The sequence below is a fragment of the Pan troglodytes genome, chromosome 7 (assembly GCF_028858775.2).
Source record: "Pan troglodytes isolate AG18354 chromosome 7, NHGRI_mPanTro3-v2.0_pri, whole genome shotgun sequence".
Classification (NCBI taxonomy): Eukaryota; Metazoa; Chordata; class Mammalia; order Primates; family Hominidae; genus Pan; species Pan troglodytes.
The window spans coordinates 133,023,706-133,040,531 of NC_072405.2; the positions used below are offsets into that span (position 1 = coordinate 133,023,706).

At 42.8% G+C, this 16,826-nt stretch overlaps 1 long non-coding RNA gene across 4 annotated transcripts in view; it reads right to left on the reverse strand.

Moving 5' to 3' along the window:
* The window catches only part of LOC107976429 (uncharacterized), a 329,587-nt gene that overhangs the window by 283,240 nt on the left and 29,521 nt on the right, over window positions 1-16,826 (reverse strand). For all 4 annotated transcript variants that reach the window (XR_008536821.2, XR_008536820.2, XR_008536822.2 and 1 more), the window contains one exon: window positions 6,616-16,154. This is a non-coding gene — a long non-coding RNA (uncharacterized LOC107976429). The remainder of the gene's footprint in view (window positions 1-6,615; window positions 16,155-16,826) is intronic.

Below are 16,826 nucleotides of genomic sequence, written 5' to 3' on the forward strand. Positions count from 1 at the left end.
CTGCATTAGTCTTGTGTCAGCTTGAGAATGGAATAAGAAATGTAAACTTTGCTGGGTGCGATGGCTCACACCTGTAATCTCAACATTTTGGGAGGCCAAGGCGGGCAGATCACCTGACATCAGGAGTTCGAGACCAGCCTGGTCAACATGGTGAAACCCTGTCTCTATTAAAAACACAAAAAATTAGCCAGGCATGGTGGCAGGTGCCTGTAGTCCCAGCTACTTGGGAGGCTGAGGCAGGAGAATCTCTTGAACCCAGGAGGCAGAGGCTTCAGTGAACCGAGATCATGACACTGCACTCCAGCCTGGGTGGCAGAGTGAAACTCCATCTCAAAAAAAAAAAAAGAAAAATGTAAACTTTTATTAGAGGAAACACATATGAGAAAATGAAGGGAGTGAACTGGGACTGGTTGGGAGAGCTGTCAAACTGCAGTGAAGATCTGCCTGTAAGTGAAGGAGAGAGGGAAGGAAAGGAGGGTGGGAGAGAGGAAGGATTTCAGACTAGAATACACTTCTACAAAAATTCCAGCAAGGCCTTCAGAGAGTACTCAAGCCAAAGTTTCCCATCAAGAAATCCCAAGTCTGCCTCAGTGTCCCTGCCACACTGGGACATTGAGGGGAACCAGTCCCAGTGCAAACACAGTGGTGCATTCCCAAATGCAGCTGCCGAGGTTCTCAGTCACTTTCACACTCTGCACCAAGAGATCCCAGAGGCTCATTCTCATGGCCACCAAAATTTTCCTTCATAGTGCTTTCACTATCTGACATTATATTTAGTATTTATTTGTTTGTTATTGTCCCCAAGCTAAAATGTAAACTCCATGCCGACAGGGGTGTGCCTGGCTTGTTCCCTACAGTATCCTCAGCTCCTAGAACAATATCTGGCAAATAAAAAGCAAATATCAGTTGGATGAATGGGCAGGTAGAGGGATATTTTATGGGCTGCAAAGGAGTTATAACATGAAGAAAATAGTGTAAAGATCTCAGAGTTGTATCGTTAATCAAAAAGGAAAACGACAGCATCTTTTCATCTTGGGAAACATCTTGGAGAAAGAACAGACTGCGGTTGAGAGGGCTTCAGGAACGCTGCTGCCTCGGGGAAGAGACAGGATTCACAAAAGTAAGGGCAATTCAGCCAAGAGCTTGAGTATATCAGGTTGTTGGTTGGTCAGGGTTGCAATTCATCCAGGCTGAGAGACTAAAATTTACTTTCCTGAAGCTAAAGGGAAGCCAGTGGCCATGAAAAACTGAAAATACAATATAATCTCCTCCTCTCTAGAAAACAGAGAGACAGAGACAGAGAGAGACTGGCCTTCTTTTGCATGTGATCATTAGTGATCTAGGTATGATGCTATCCCCATAACATCCTTCACCCCGCCCCGCACAAACCTTCCACCCTGAGAGCACTGTTCTTTCAAACTCTGAGATCTAGATCATGTGAAGATCTGATTCCACTACCTAAATTTCAGAGTCAGAAGATCTGAGAAGACTCAGACTTATGTTAACAAGTGTGTAGAAACGTGAAAGAGGAATGTCTTCTCTGTGAGTCAATATTGGAAACTCAAGTGATTTTTTTCCCCTTTATTAAGAACAAAAGAGGTCAGGAGCAGTGACTCATGCCTGTAATCCCAGCATTTGGGGAGGCCAAGGTGGGAGAATGGCTTGAAGCTAAGAATTTGAGACCAGCCTGAGCAACATAGTGAGACCCACCCCCCATCTCCAAAAAAAAATTTTTTTTAATTAGCTGGGTGTGGTGGTGCACACCTGTAGTCCCAGCTACTCTGGAGGCTGAGGCGGGAGGACCGCTTGAGCCAGGAGGTGAAGGCTGCAGTGAGCCATGTTAGCACCACTGCACTCTACCCTGCATGACAGAGCAAGACCCTGTCTCAAAAAAAAAAAAGAACAAAAGAGCCCAAATGCCATATAAGAATGTCTGCTCTTAGTTTACAGAGCTTTCCAAAATACAAAGGCTTCCTTTGGTATGAAAAATTCAACAAATTTGTGTAACAAACCATAAAATTAAATGTATATACTTGAAGGACTGGGACTGCCAAATAGATTCTTCAAAATGGCTTTGCCTTTTTGATTTGCTGTACCATTTTTAGCCAAAGCTGGTGCAGTGCTCTAAATATCCCAATAAAATTGGAATCTCAAGACCTCCAAAAGGCTAATGGTGACCTCCAACTTTTAATAAAAGAGCTGAGGACCAAGGGAAGACCAAGGGGTTTGATGGATTCAAGATCATAAAAGCAGCATTAATTGTCTGACCCAGGGGAGGAGGTCAGAAAAGGGGCTGCAAGGATCACACCAAGAAAGGAGACAGGCCCAGCACGGATGAGGGGGACTGTAAGCACCTCATCATCCCTTCCGTTCTCTAACCAATGCACCACACTTTTATCTGACATACACGCTGGGCTTGGTAGTAAGCTTTCACATAAAGAAAAGTCTGAGTAAACAATTTGAGTAGCACTAGTCGATTCCACTGAGATGATGTAACACTTGTATCAGATTCTTCATTCCGTAAATCCTGGGGTGTTAGTCATATAACATTCCCTGACATATTTTCCACTCCCCAACACTCAGGGGCTATCTCCAAAATGGGACAGATGTTATCTGGCACTCACCCTTTACTGGAGCTCTCAGTGGAAAAATTATGCAAAAAAAAAAAGTATTTCCGTGAACATTTACTGACTTCTGACTCTATGCTAGACCAGAGATTATAAGATCATCTATCCCCACAAATAACTTACAGAATAATAGAAGAGAAAGTGCACAGGCAATGTGAACATTGCTGAATGCTGAACCATTTAGAATGTGTTTGCCTGCAAGTAAGAGAATACCGCCCCCTCTCCCCGCCCACACACACACACAAAATGTGACTTAGGCATCAGGGGTTATTACTATATCTCACATATCCAAAAATCTGGGGGAGAATGTTCCCAGGTTGGTTCGGCAGTTCAGGAATGGCAGGGATCCAGTTCACCACCTCTATGATTCTCTTGGCTTTCCCCTCATAGCTTCAAGGTGGCTGCTGTAGCTCCAACCATCACATCCTCACAAAACTATGTCTAATGGCAGAAATGAAAAAGATCACTCCTTTGTAGTCATGGAGGAAACTTCCCCAAGAATTCCTTGGCAGATTTCCCATCTTATCTCTTTGAGAAGAATTAAATCACATCCCCAGACTTTAGCTATAAGGCAGGTTGGGAAAGAGAATATCAGGTGTTTTCAGCTTCGGTTGAGAGAGGCAAATTCTGCCAGCAAGTAAGCAGGAGGAGGAATGGTTGTAGGTGAGTAATCAACATGGTCTGCCGTATATGTCAGGGGCAATGACAGAGAGGCATAAAGCAGGCCATGAGAGCATGGAGGAGGGGCACCTGTCTCATCAAGAGGACGCTTCCTGGAGCTGGTGACACCTGAGATGAATATTAAAGAACAAATAGGATTTAGTGAGATGAAGATCATGATAGAAAGGATGGAGTGGGCCAAGGTCCCAGGTAAAGGGCCAACATGAGCAAAAGCATAGGACTGTAACAGAACACGATGTGGGCACCAACTTAGTGTCACTACAGCATCTAATGACAGGAAACGAATATTGTGAAGTGTCAGAGGCCTGGTCACAAAGGCCTCCAGGGCTGTCTGCCGGAGCTTAAACTTGCAACATAAGCCAAAGCTTGCAAACTTGGAGGCTGGAGGCCAAATCCAACCTCCAGACATGTTCTGATTGCCAGGCACTTGGGGTTTGCATTCTGAGTATGAATGACTGGAGGCAGGGCATACTCCAGGGCTGAACACTGGGTCTCCCCCTTTCTATCATCTTACACCTGGACTGTTTCCCTCAGTTATGCCATCAGCCTGCTCCCTTAAGGCTTTTGAGTTCACGCTCCTGAATAGGCTCCGGAGAGCTATTGAAAGGTCTTACACAGAGCAATGGCACTACCTGTTCTATATCTCATATCATTCCTTCTGGCAGCATCGGGTTGGAGTTATGAGATTGGAAATAGGAAGGCTGAGTAGAGGTATCTTTTTCAGGACTGTTGGTTGCAAGTGTCAGAAATCTTACTCAAACCTGCTTAAATTATTTAAAAAGATATGTTAGTTCCATAACTTTAGAGTCCAGGATAAGTTTAAGCCTCAAATATGGCTAGATCCAGGGGAAAGATGATGACAGTATGTCTCTCCATCCTGCTTTCCCATGTTTTGACTTTGTTCTCAGCCAGGCTCTCTGCTAATGGAGAATGTGGTCCCTGGCAGACCCAGACTACTGTGATCCTAAAAGTCAACTGTTGCCAAGAAAGAAGAATGTCTTTCTTGATAATTCTGACAAAAGTCCCAGGTTAAATGAGATGGCATGTGGAAGAATAAATAAATTAATAAATAAATAAACAAACAAAAGTCTCATGGAAGACTCTGATTGGCCTGGCTAGGTCATGTGACCATTCATAAGCTAAAACACAATGCTCATATAAGGAGAATGTATGGAACAGGACAAACAATCACCAGAGGATGGAACTCCAAGGATGTGAAAGGCTGAACAAAGGAAGAGAAATCTACGAAGAAAGGGTGGTCAGAGAATTAGGAATAGAATCAGAATCAAATGATACCCCAGACACAAGGAAAGAAATATTTAACACAAGTGGGCAACTCTTTCAAATTCAACTAAAGTATATTTCTTACGTTTTTTATAAAAAACTGTGATGTATTGGATTGGTAAAATGTTAGAATTACTTTTGGTGGAGTTGTGGGCACTTGGGGCAGGTTGAGGAGTTGGCAATGGATTGAGGCATGCATAGAAAAAGTAGAAACAAAATTATAGATGACCTAAGAAATTTGGTTGAAAGAAACAGAAATAGAGAGGTTATAGAGAAAGAAACAGGATCAAGGTAAGATATTTTTGGCTGTAAAGTGTTTGAATTAGCAGGTGGGAAGGAAGCCTGAAAATAAAGAAAAGGGAGTTACTTTTTAATTTTTTTATTATTTATTTAATTTTTTAGAGACAGGGTCTTGCTCTGTCACCCAGGCTGGAGTGCAGTGATGCAATCAAAGCTCACTACAGCCCCAACCTCCCAGGCTCAAGCAATCCTCCACCTCAGCCTCTAAAGTAGCTGGGACCACAGGTGTGCACTACCACACCCAGCTAATTTTTTTTTTTTTAAGAGATGAGGTCTCACTATGTTGCCCAAGCTGGTCTCAAATTCCTGGGCTCAAGTGATCCTCCTGCCTCAGCCTCCCAAAGTGCTGGGACTACAGGCGTGAGCCACCTCACTTGGTCAACTATTTAAAAAGAAAGATTGAATTACAAATAAATATAACTACTAGAAGCATCAAGTCAAGATACATGGCAGTTGAAAATTTCTGAGGATTGTCTAAATTCCCGTTTATGATGTGTTTCACCTTTATGGTGATGGAAGAAATAGGAAGCCCTGCTAGCATCTGCTACAGCTGTTCATTCATTCATTCATTCATTCACTCAACAAATGATTATGAAGCCACCACCTGGCCAGGCACCAGTCCAGGTGTTAGTGATCCAGCAGTGAACGAAATTGACAAAAACCTGCTTCCATGGGTAATAAATGCCCCCTGACACTCGATTCCTGGCTCTCCCACCTTCCTACAGACCTGATCCATGCACTTGGCTTCCAGCTCTTTCTGGGCCCTACAGGCAGATGTACCCAGGATACCAGGTGCCATCTCTGGCAGCTGAAAGTTTGGTTCTCTGGATTGTTCCAAACTTCATTGCTTTTGCAAGCTGCTTACTCACCACCCAACAAAGGGTGAATAGTGAATACAGTCACATCTTTCTACGCTCACCATCTTTCTTCCCTTTTAGAACCTAGAGGAGGATAGAAAATAACAAAATTTTCCCCACCTGAAGCTGCCAGTAGAATTCCCAAAATAAGATTAACTTCTCTAGATGACTCACCTAAAAATCTCGCCACACTTCTCTTGTGCTGCTGAGAAAACAACCAAAAGTAGCTATTATGCTGGAATGTAGGTGAAGATCAAAAGTGGACATCAAACTTGCCAGAAGCAGAGAGCAGGAAGACTTGAAAATAGAGATTCTGGACTCAGACTACCCAGGTTCCAATCCTGGTGTCCTCACTTACCAGCTTTCAACACCGAAAAGGAGATGCAGATGGAAATCCACCCTGCCCAAGAAGCAGCTTCCCACTGGAAAATGGTAATAAGAGTAATAATAGCAGGTGCATCAAATAGCTGTGAAAATGAGATGCAGTCATTCATTAAAGTGCTCAGCAAGGGGACCACGTGGGCGGAGGGCTGAGGTGAGGGTGCATTGCCATGTGGAAGTTGGGTACTACAGCCAGAATGCAAAAGGATAAATCCAGTGTTCACTAAATAATACTGATAAATTTTCTTACCTAATACACTCTCCTTCTGACCCACTCAGCCTGAACATAGAGAGGCAGGAAGGTAAGATTTCCCTGTCCACTTCAGAAACTGAGGTTAGTACAATTAGTTCTTCATTCTTCATGTCTGAGGCCCATTGGCTTCAAGAAAATCTATCTTTCTCTTAAAAACAACTCACTGTAACCATTAGGTCAAAATTACAGCTAAAGATCGAGTTTCTGCAAAATGTCAAATAAAATATCTTACCATTTGTGACAAACAGCTGTTGCCTTCTTCTCCACGATGGAATCAAAGGATCTTATCACCTTAAAGGAAAACGACTAAAGCAGAATTATTTTCCTTTTAATCTTTTTTCCCCTCCATGGAAATTTACATAAGAAGGAGCTGTAATCCATTCCTTTCTGTGTGTCAGAAAATCTCCACTCTTGTGGTCTCCATGGCAGCAACTCCCAACCTGAGGCAGAGGCTGTTTCACCCCACAGAGTGCATTGGACTTTTATCTGGTGAGTGCAATCAATGTAGACAAGCACATTGGATGACTCAAACTTGGGGTTATTTCTGATTTTGAATTCCGTGTGTGTTTTGGCTCTCTGTGTTGGTCAACAGTGCCAGATGAATTCAAGTCTGCCTGTTACTTTATGTTGTGGTGAAATGGCCTGATAAGCCCCCTGGCGTTTTGAATGCTGGCTCTCGCTCTACACCGATGATGATGCATTTTCCAGGTTTCCAAGGGGGTGATGCAACTGACTCACTTTCTGGGTCAGTGGGGACTTGCCCTCAAGCTGTTCTGGCAGCCGTGGGCCACTCTTTCTCAGCTTATCTTTTTGTGATGTCCTGAAACACACTCACCTGTGGCCACTGAATAGCGTTAAGCCCATGGTGGGTGAGCTATTGTGAAGCTGAATTAGCACACCCAAATGGGATTTAAACCCGTGATCTGCCCTCGTGAGCGGGAACCGGTGGAGTGACCGTGTCCGACGCTCTCAAGGCTAGGTCAGGCTTTTCTGAAATGGCCATTTAAAGCCTCCATTTGTTTCATGCTGTGAAAGACTCTGTTTAGAGGGTGAAAAGACAACCTGCAGACTGGGAGAAAATATTTGCAAGCCAATATCTGACAAACATTTTGCATCTTCTAGAATATATAAAGAACTTTCAAAACTCAACAGTAAAAAAAAAATTAAACATGGCTGAAAGACATGAACTGATATTTCACCAAAAAGGATAGGCAGATGGCAAATAAGCAAGAAAAGTTTTTCAATATCATTAGTCATTAGGAAACTGCAAATTAAAACCACAAAAATATATGCCTACACACCACTTAGAATAGCTAAAATTTTAAATAGTGATAATATCAAATGCTGGTAAGGATGCAGAGAAACTAGATCTCTTATACATTGCCTGTGGACATGTAAAATGGTACAGCCACCATGGAAAACAGTTTGGCAGTTTCTTACAAAATTAAACACTTACCATATGACCCAACGGTCATACTCCTGGCATTTATCCCAGAGAAATCAAAACTTATATTTACACAAAAACCTGCATATAAATATTCGTAGTGGCTGTATTCATAATGGCAAAATACTCGAGGGAAAAAAAAGCAAATGTCCAATAGGCAAAGGATGGAACAAACTGTGGTACCTCCATACAATGGAATACTGCTTAGCAACAAAAGCAAATGAACTCTTGGTACATGCAACAACCTGGATGGACTTCAGGCATTATGCTTAGTGAAAAAAGCCAGTCTCAGAAGGTTACATACCTTTCGGATCTGTTTCCACTTATCCAACATTCTCAAAACGATGACAGAAAGAGCACAGATTAGTGGTTGCCAGGGAGCAGGAGGATGAGGGGGGAGGAATACAAACAGATAGAATGGAATTCTATTTTTTTTTTTTTAAGACACAGTCTCACTCTGTCACCCATGCTGGAGTGTGGTGGCATGGTCTAGGCTCACTGCAACCTCTGCCTCCCCGGTTCAGGCGATTCTCCTACCTCAGTCTCTGGAGTAGCTGGGATTTACAGGTGTGTGCCACCACACCTGGCTAATTTTTGTATTTTTAGTAGAGACGGGGTCTCACCAGTTTAGCCAAGCTGGTCTCAAACTCCTGACCTCAAATGGTCCACCCACCTCGGCTTCCCAAAGTGCTGGGATTTTAGGCATGAGCCACCGCGCCCGGCCTGAATGGAATTCTTTTACTGTGATGGAACAGTTCTGTATCTTTATTGGGGTGGTGGTTACATTAATCTATACATGGGATAACATTACATACACACAAATGCAAGCTTAAAAAATGCTGAGAACAGAATAAAATCTGCAGTATCGTTCAACACTACCAGTGCCAACTCCCTGGTTTTGCTATTTTATCACAGCTTTATAAGATGTCACTGCTCGGGGAGGCTGAGGGGAGGGTATATGTGACCCTGTACTCATGGCCTCTTTCTGTGAGTCTATAACTATTTAAAAATAAAAAGTTACAGCCGGACACAGTGGCTCACACCTGTAATCCCACACTTTGGGAGGCCAAGATGGGCAGATCACGAGGTCAAGAGATAGAGACCATCCGGGCCAACATGGTGAAACTCCATTTCTACCAAAAATACAAAAATTAGCTGGGTGTGGTGGCACGTGCCTGTAGTCCCAGCTACTCAGGAGGCTGAGGCAGGAGAATCGCTTGAACCCGGGAGGTGGAGGTTGCAGTGAGCCAAGATCGCGCCACTGCACTCCAGCCTGGTGACAGAGCGAGACTCCGTCTCAAAAAAAAAAAAAAAAAGTTACCAAAAGCCTCCTACTCATTATCATCTACTCATTCCTTCATTTATTCCCTTAATTATCCATTTATGATATTAAAGGCTATCCTTGTCAAAAAAAAAAAAAAAACTTAAACATTCAGCAGATCTTCCTTGTTTTATTCTCAAAACATTGCTGAGACCTGTCCTAGACCTGCCCATGAGCCATCTGGACCCTTGTCTAACACTCGGTCTCCAGTAGATGCATCAAGGGTGGGTGTGATTGTTCTCTGTGGGTAGGGCTGTATCAAAAGCATCTTCAAGTCTCTGACCCATCACTCACGAACATATCTGACCCATTACTCTTGACCCATCACTCATGAACATATCCAAATTCTTAAAGGATTTTATATTTTCAAACAGTGCTACTTCTAAAGGTAATAAATTCCATGCTAGGTACTCAGAGTGCTAATTCTAGGACTCTGAGAAGCTGAGGTGGGAGGATTACTTGAGGCCTGGAGTTCAAGATGACCCTAGCAACATAGTAAGACCCCTGTCTGTACAAAAAAAAATCATTTTAATTAGCCAAGTGTGATGGTACACACCTGAAGTCCCAGCTACTTGGGAGGCTGAGACGGGAGGATTCCTTGAGCCCAGGAGTTTGAGGTTACAGTGAGTCACGATCATGCCACTGCACTCCAGACTGGGCAACAGAGAAAGACCCTGTCTCAAAAATAAATAGATAAACGAGACAAGCCTGACCAACATGGTGAAACCCCGTCTCTACTAAAAACACAAAAATTAGCTGGGTGTGGTGGTGCACACCTATAATCTCAGCTACTCAGGAAGCTGAGGCAGAAGAATTGCTTGAACCGGGGAATTGAAGGTTGCAGTGAGCCAAAATTGTGCCTGGGCAACAAGAGCGAAATTTTGTCTCCAAAAAATAAATAAATAAATAAAGTATAGTATAGTATAGCATAGCATAGCATAGCATAGCATAGCATAGCATAGCATAGCATAGCATAGCATAATAAATACTGGACAATAGAAACTTTTCAGCTCCATTATAATCTTATGAGACCACCGTCGAGATAGGCAATCCATTGTTAACTGAAATGTCATTATGCAGCGCATGACTGTATTGTGCTACAATTGCTCTGTCATTCTCTCTTATATATTTATAGATGTTTTTTCTAATTCATTTGAAAGTCAGCTACAAAATCCAGCCATGTTTCCCCCAACACTTCACTGTGCATCTTGAATGAATATGGACATTCTCCTAAATAAGCACAACACCACCATTCGGTTAAATGGTGCCATTTAATATGTGACTTACCTGTAAATTTTACCAATTGTCCCCAATATACCTTTTAAAGCTCTTTTTATTAAGTCCAAGATTGTGTCTCTAAAACATAAAAATTAGTTTAAATTTCATGTTTGCCACCATCGTTTAAAGCCACTTACACTTAATATTTGTACAACTTTGACCCTTTTGAAACCCCATGGGTGCCCCTCTTATTTGATTCTATTGAAATCTGGTGAATAAGTTTATTTACAGGCATCTTTTCTATGCCCTTCATGAATTCATAGCATGTACTTATTTATTCTTAGAGCTTTGGTCTTTCCATGCTGGAGTCCACCTCCTTTGAGCTCATGCTCAAATGTAGGTTCCTCTTAATAATTTAGTTTGCCTCTTTCTATGTGTCCTTTATAGGTCCTTCCTTAAGCAGTGTAATGACTAAAATTGCATACATCCCTCCAAGTGCCAACCCACATAGGTTTTATACAAGATATACAGAGCCACGCTTTTAGGATTTAGGACCAACGAACAGCTCTTTTACATGCTAACAATTTTAGGAGCTATAAATTTTCTTCCAGACTTTTTCCTTGCCTTAAACTTTTTTACCAGTTGAAAGCTGCATAAAATGAACATCAAGGGCGGAACATCAAAGGAACTAAGAGGCTATGTCCAAGAACACCAGACAACAGGGAGAAGTGTTTCCCAGGTGCCCACAGCAGGCTGCAAGAGAGACCATGGAGGGCTGAGGGTGGCAGATATTTACATAATGACATCGACATATTTTAGCTGCCAGCTGTGAGCTGTCTTCATTTCTTCTTTCACTTGCTCCTCAAAGTGTGAGGTCCAGAGTGACCCCGGTTTGTTGACACCCCCCAGGGACAACTCTGAAATGAACTGCAACTTCAGATTTTGTGTCTAATGTTTCTCTGAATAATGAGCAGGATTTTCTTGGCCTGATATGAAACACACTGGGCAAATATTTTTAGCAAGTCATCTCTAGTGAATATTATGTCTCTTTTTGGATTGGCAACTGAGAGCTAGCATTTCATTGTTCGATTTACTTGGATTTATCCCCTTTTCGTGTGTTTTTACACATTTGCCTTTCATGAACTTTCTCTCTCTGTGGTTTATTTACTCAGTTGTTCACTCGTTTGATGTCACTTCTCATGTGCTTATTATGGACAGCCCTTGGGTTATGCTTTGTGGACACATCACAAACATAACTATGACATAGTCCTGGCACTCAAAAAGAGACCTGCATTCTGTTTTTGAAAGAATGCCCAGGCTGAAGCGCAGTGGCGTCATCTTGGTTCACTGCAACATCCGCCTCCTGGGTTCAAGCGATTCTCCTGCTTCAGCCTCCTGAGTAGCTGGGATCACAGGCACCCAGCACCACGCCTGGCTAATGTTTGTATTTTTAGTAGAGACAGGGTTTCACCATGTTGGCCAGTCTGGTCTCAAACTCCTGACCTCAGGCAATCCGCCTACCTCGGCTTCCCAAAATGCTGGGATTACAGGCGTGAGCCACCACGCCTGCCCTGAGGCTTGCATTCTTTAAGTGGGGCACATAACCCAGCACATCGCGTACTCGTGGCTACAGTGATTGGCTCACAGATTACACATGGCCAAAAACAGTCATGTCAGAGCCTAAGAAGACTCAAGTAAGCTCCATGATGACAGGAACCTCTTCTCTCTGTCCACTTCAGTATCCCCAGCATGTAGAAGAATGTCTGGTGCATCCTAGGACCTCAATAAATATTTTTGCATTAATTAATTCCATGACTTTCATTTGTGTTATTGAGAAACAGGCTACCTCTTTCCTGCTGCACCAGAGAATTCACAAGCTGAAGCTACCATCTCACTACCAAATGGAGTCTGAGACTGGAGTCAACAGATTGCGAAGCAAGCAGAAAGGAGAGACACGTGATTGCATCATGTGAGCCCTGAATCTTTCTACGCCTGCAGCCAGGGCTGCCTTGGTCTTGTTACATGAGCCGAGTTTGCAGTTTGCTTATGCCACATTTGATCAGGTTTGTCCCTGTTTGCTGACCAAGTCCTAACTAAAAACATTAAAAGAAGTATCCTGCCTACCCTTAAATCAGAGCATTTCAACCCCTTGACAAGGGAAACACATGGCCCAGACACAGACAATCAGAGTTTAATGGGGCTGATTTTCATGATGGTTTGCTCCTGATAGGAAGGAAGAGCAGGCTCAAATAGTGGGGCTGTCCTTAGCCCAGCCTCCAGGGCTGATGGGCTGGGATGAAGTCATGTGGACCAGTAGAAAGAAAGAAAATGTGAGGCCAAAAAATAGGATCTTTGGACTTAGTTTTGTATTTAAGAGCTCCATAGGCTTGAATAAGTCAGTTGACCTCTCTGGACTTCAGTTTCCTCCAGTACAAAATTAATAACTTGGCCTAAGTGATCAGTTCTACAATGGGTGTGACTGCCTATGTCTCTCTATTGGCATGGGGCTCACTGCTGCTGCAGCTGCTGCCATTATAGCTGCCCCTGTGATAACTGTGGTGGGTGCGGTCACAATCCTGGAGGCCAGAGATCCGAGTGTTGGCAGTGTTGGTTTCTCTGAGGCTTCCTTCCTTGGCTGGTAAGATGGCTGTCCTCTCCCTGTGTCTATCCCCGGACTGCTGCAGGGATAGAGAAGGCAGGGGTGATGATAAGGCTTGTGATGGTGGTGGTGGGTCCTGTGGTGCTGGTGAGGTTCCTAATGGGAAGAATTGGGGCAATAGGGGAAGGCTTATAAGAAAAGAATATTCAGACATGGACAGTAACAAAGGAAAGACCATCTGAAGACACAGGGAGAGGATGGCCATCTACAAATCAAGGAAAGAGGCCTCAGGAGAAACCAACACTGCCAACACTTTGATCTCTAGCCTCCAGCATTGTTAGAAAATTAATTTCTGTTGCTTAAGTCACCAATTCTATGGTATTTTGTTATGGCAGCCTCAGTAGATGAATACAGGGTTGCATTCATATTTCTTAACTCTTGCCAGTTTATTCTAATGTTCAGCTTCAAGAATGATTGCCCTATAAGGTAAACCTACACTGCCCAGCCCCCATTCAAGACTCTAGCCACATTCCACCTGTCTAATCAGAGACCCCACTTTCCCATAAAGGTTCCCAACTGCAATGGGACGCTTCAACCCATGACTCTTTTTTTTGTTTGTTTGTTTGAGACGGAATCTCGCTCTGTCGCCCAGACTGGAGTGCAATGGCACAATCTCAGCTCACTGCAAGCTCTGCTTCCTGGGTTCAAGGGATTCTCCTGCCTCAGCCTCCTGAGTAGCTGGGATTACAGGCATGTGCCACCACACCTGGCTAATTTTTGTATTTTTAGTAGAGACAGGGTTTCACCATGTTGGCCAGGATGGTCTCTATCTCTTGACCTCGTGATCTGCCCACCTCGGCTTCCCAAAATGCTGGGATTACAGGCGTGAGCCACTGCACCCAGCCCGTGTGACTCTTAAGAATGCCATGCTAGTTCCTGACACAACTCACTCATTTGTCCCTCCTGACTTTTCTCACTCCCAAAGTCTACTTTGCCCTTCCACCAAACCAAATGCAATGCAAACCTTTTTCAAGCATTTACTAGGCAAAGTGTTTTGATGTCTAACCAAGTAACACAGTTTTAAAGAAGGGCTTGTCAAGACCATTTACTCTTGAGCAGGGAAGGGAACAGTTGTGGGGAGGTGTATTTTAGTTTCCCACCCCAGCCTTCAAGTTACTCCAACCAGGAACCTATCTAAACCACCTACTGAAAGCTTGGATCTAAGTTTTCAGAGAGCTAGTGTAGGAATTTCCATGTTATGGAGGGAGAAGGTTCTTTCTGTGGTCCTCTGTTTGGGGGAAGCACCATGAAGGAGTTGGTGAATCAAACTGGCAATCTTTTTTTTTTTTAATTTTTCTTTAGAGACAGGGTCTTTCTCTGTCACCCAGGCTAGAGTGCAATCATAGCTCACTATAACCTTGAACACTTGGGCTCACAAAATCCTCCCACCTCCACCTCCTGAGTAGCTAGGACCACAGGTCCACACCATCACACTTGGCTTTTTTTTTTTATTATTTGTTGTAAAGATGGAGGTCTCACCCTGTTGCCCAGGCTGCTCTTGAACTCCTAGCCTCAAGCAATCCTCCCGCCTCAGCCTCCCAAAACACTGGAATTAAAGGTGTGAGCCACCACACCCAAACCTGGCAATCTTTAAGCTGTGTTCTCAGTTTCCATGGACAATTTTTCTTGCCACTGATTGTCCTGCTAGTCTATGAAATAATGCTAATAAAAAATATGTTCCTTAGTGATTAAGAGCACAGATTCTGGACTTAGAAGAGCCTGGTTCAAATCTCAGCGCTTCGACTTCCTAACTGTCCAAAAGAGTATTCTAAACTTGGGAACGTGCAGAAGAGATTATTGAGTGATTTGCCAGTGCAAAGCTGGGATTTCTACTGACTAGTCAATTTTCATCTCCATAACGGCAGAGGTTTACTTACAAATTTTGGCCCCGCAAAGAAGCAAATAATTTAACTCTGGTAGAAGAATTAGCTCCAAGGGTTATAGTTGATAGCCCTGTTGGACATTAACTAGCTTTCTATCTCACCCAGTAATCTTTTGGTATTAAATTTCTACTGCTGATATAACAATGTAACACATTTTAGGGTGTAAAAATCATGCAAATGTATTATCTTACAGTACTAGATGTCAGAAGTTCAAAATCAGTTTCACTGGGCTAAAATCAAGGTGTAAGCAGAGCCCTTTTCTTCTGGAGGCTCTAGAAAAGGATTTGTTTTCTTGTCTTTTCCAGCTTCTAGGGATAACGTACATTCCTTGGCTTATGGCCTCTTCCTCCATCTTCAAAGCACATCACTCCAACCTCCGCTTTCATTCTTATGTCTTCTCTCTCAGCTGACACTCCTGTCACCCTCTTATAAGAATGCATGTGATTACATTGGACCTACCCAGATAATCCAGAATAACCTCCCCATCTCAAAACCCATAATTTAATCACATCTGTAAAGTCCTTTCTATTTATAAAGTAACATAAGTAACATATTCAGAAATTCCAGGGATCAGGATAGATTTTTTTTCAGAGGGAACATTATTTAGCCTATCATACTTGCCTTATTTTTTTGTTGTTAAATTGCCTGCATATATCTAAATTCTCTAATGCTCTTTGAATAAGTTTAAACTTCTTATTGGTTCTCTCATTGGTTATTGAGTTAAATAAAATCTTTGACATGGTATCATTTTATATTTTCCTGAGAATTGTGATTTACATTTTTTAAAATTACACTTAACATAGCTCTGTGGCCCTAAGCAAGTTGCTTAATCTCTCTAAGTTTCAGTTTACATATCTGTAAATGAGGATATTAACAATAATAATACTTAACTTTGGGGGCTGTCATTGTTGGAAACAAGTGAGACAATGCATGTAAAGAAATCAGCCCAGTGCCTTGTGCATTTGAAGCCCTCAAAAAATGTTAGATGGTGATCCTGATGCTGATAATGGTGGTGATGCTGCTGATGATGCTGATGATGCTGATGACGATGATGCTGATGGTGCTGATGCTGCTGATGATGCTGATGCTCATGCTGATGATAGTGATATTGATGCTACTGATGATGATGAGGGTGGTGATGCTGATGATGCTGATGCCGATGATGCTGATTACGGTGACAATGATGCTGATGCTGATGATGATGCTGATGAGAACAAGTGCTCTGGCCCTCAGTGCCTTAACATCCCTAAAATGAAAATATTGTGTTCAGTGCTCTCTATTTTCCTTTGTAGCTCTCTCTAGCTTTATGATCAAGGCCATCAAACATCAGGTGCTTTCATTCAGTTTGCTAGATGAAAAAGGCAATGCAACCCCAACCAGAGCACTTGTCTTGGCAAAGGGGTGCTCGCTAGTTTGGGGTCTTGTTGGCCCAACTGGACTTTTTTGTGGCACACACAAACCAAACAAACTCTACGGGGAGGCCCTGACTATGATTTTTAAACAAATTGATGACAGTGACGATCACTCCACACTGTTCTCTAAACAAAAGCAGAGTGATATAACAATTATCTGAAAAAAAGGCAAAACTTGCCTTTGCATTGATTTCATGCCAAAACATGGCTAATTGCATCAGGCAATTGCTAGGAAACTTATTAGCATCAACAGTCATGTTCTTACACACATATACACACATGCACAGAAAACCTAATTCTGCCCAGAACAAATGGACAGTCATCATTTAACAGCCTAACTAGACAACAGTTCCTCCATGGCACATACAGTGATGGATGAGGCTCTCCATGCAAATGTTGTAACCTGCAGATATAGAAGCACTTACCACACAATTACTTGAACTCAGGGTCATGTTTACACTGAAAATATGTAAATGTTCTATGTAAATATTTATTCTCACTCTATT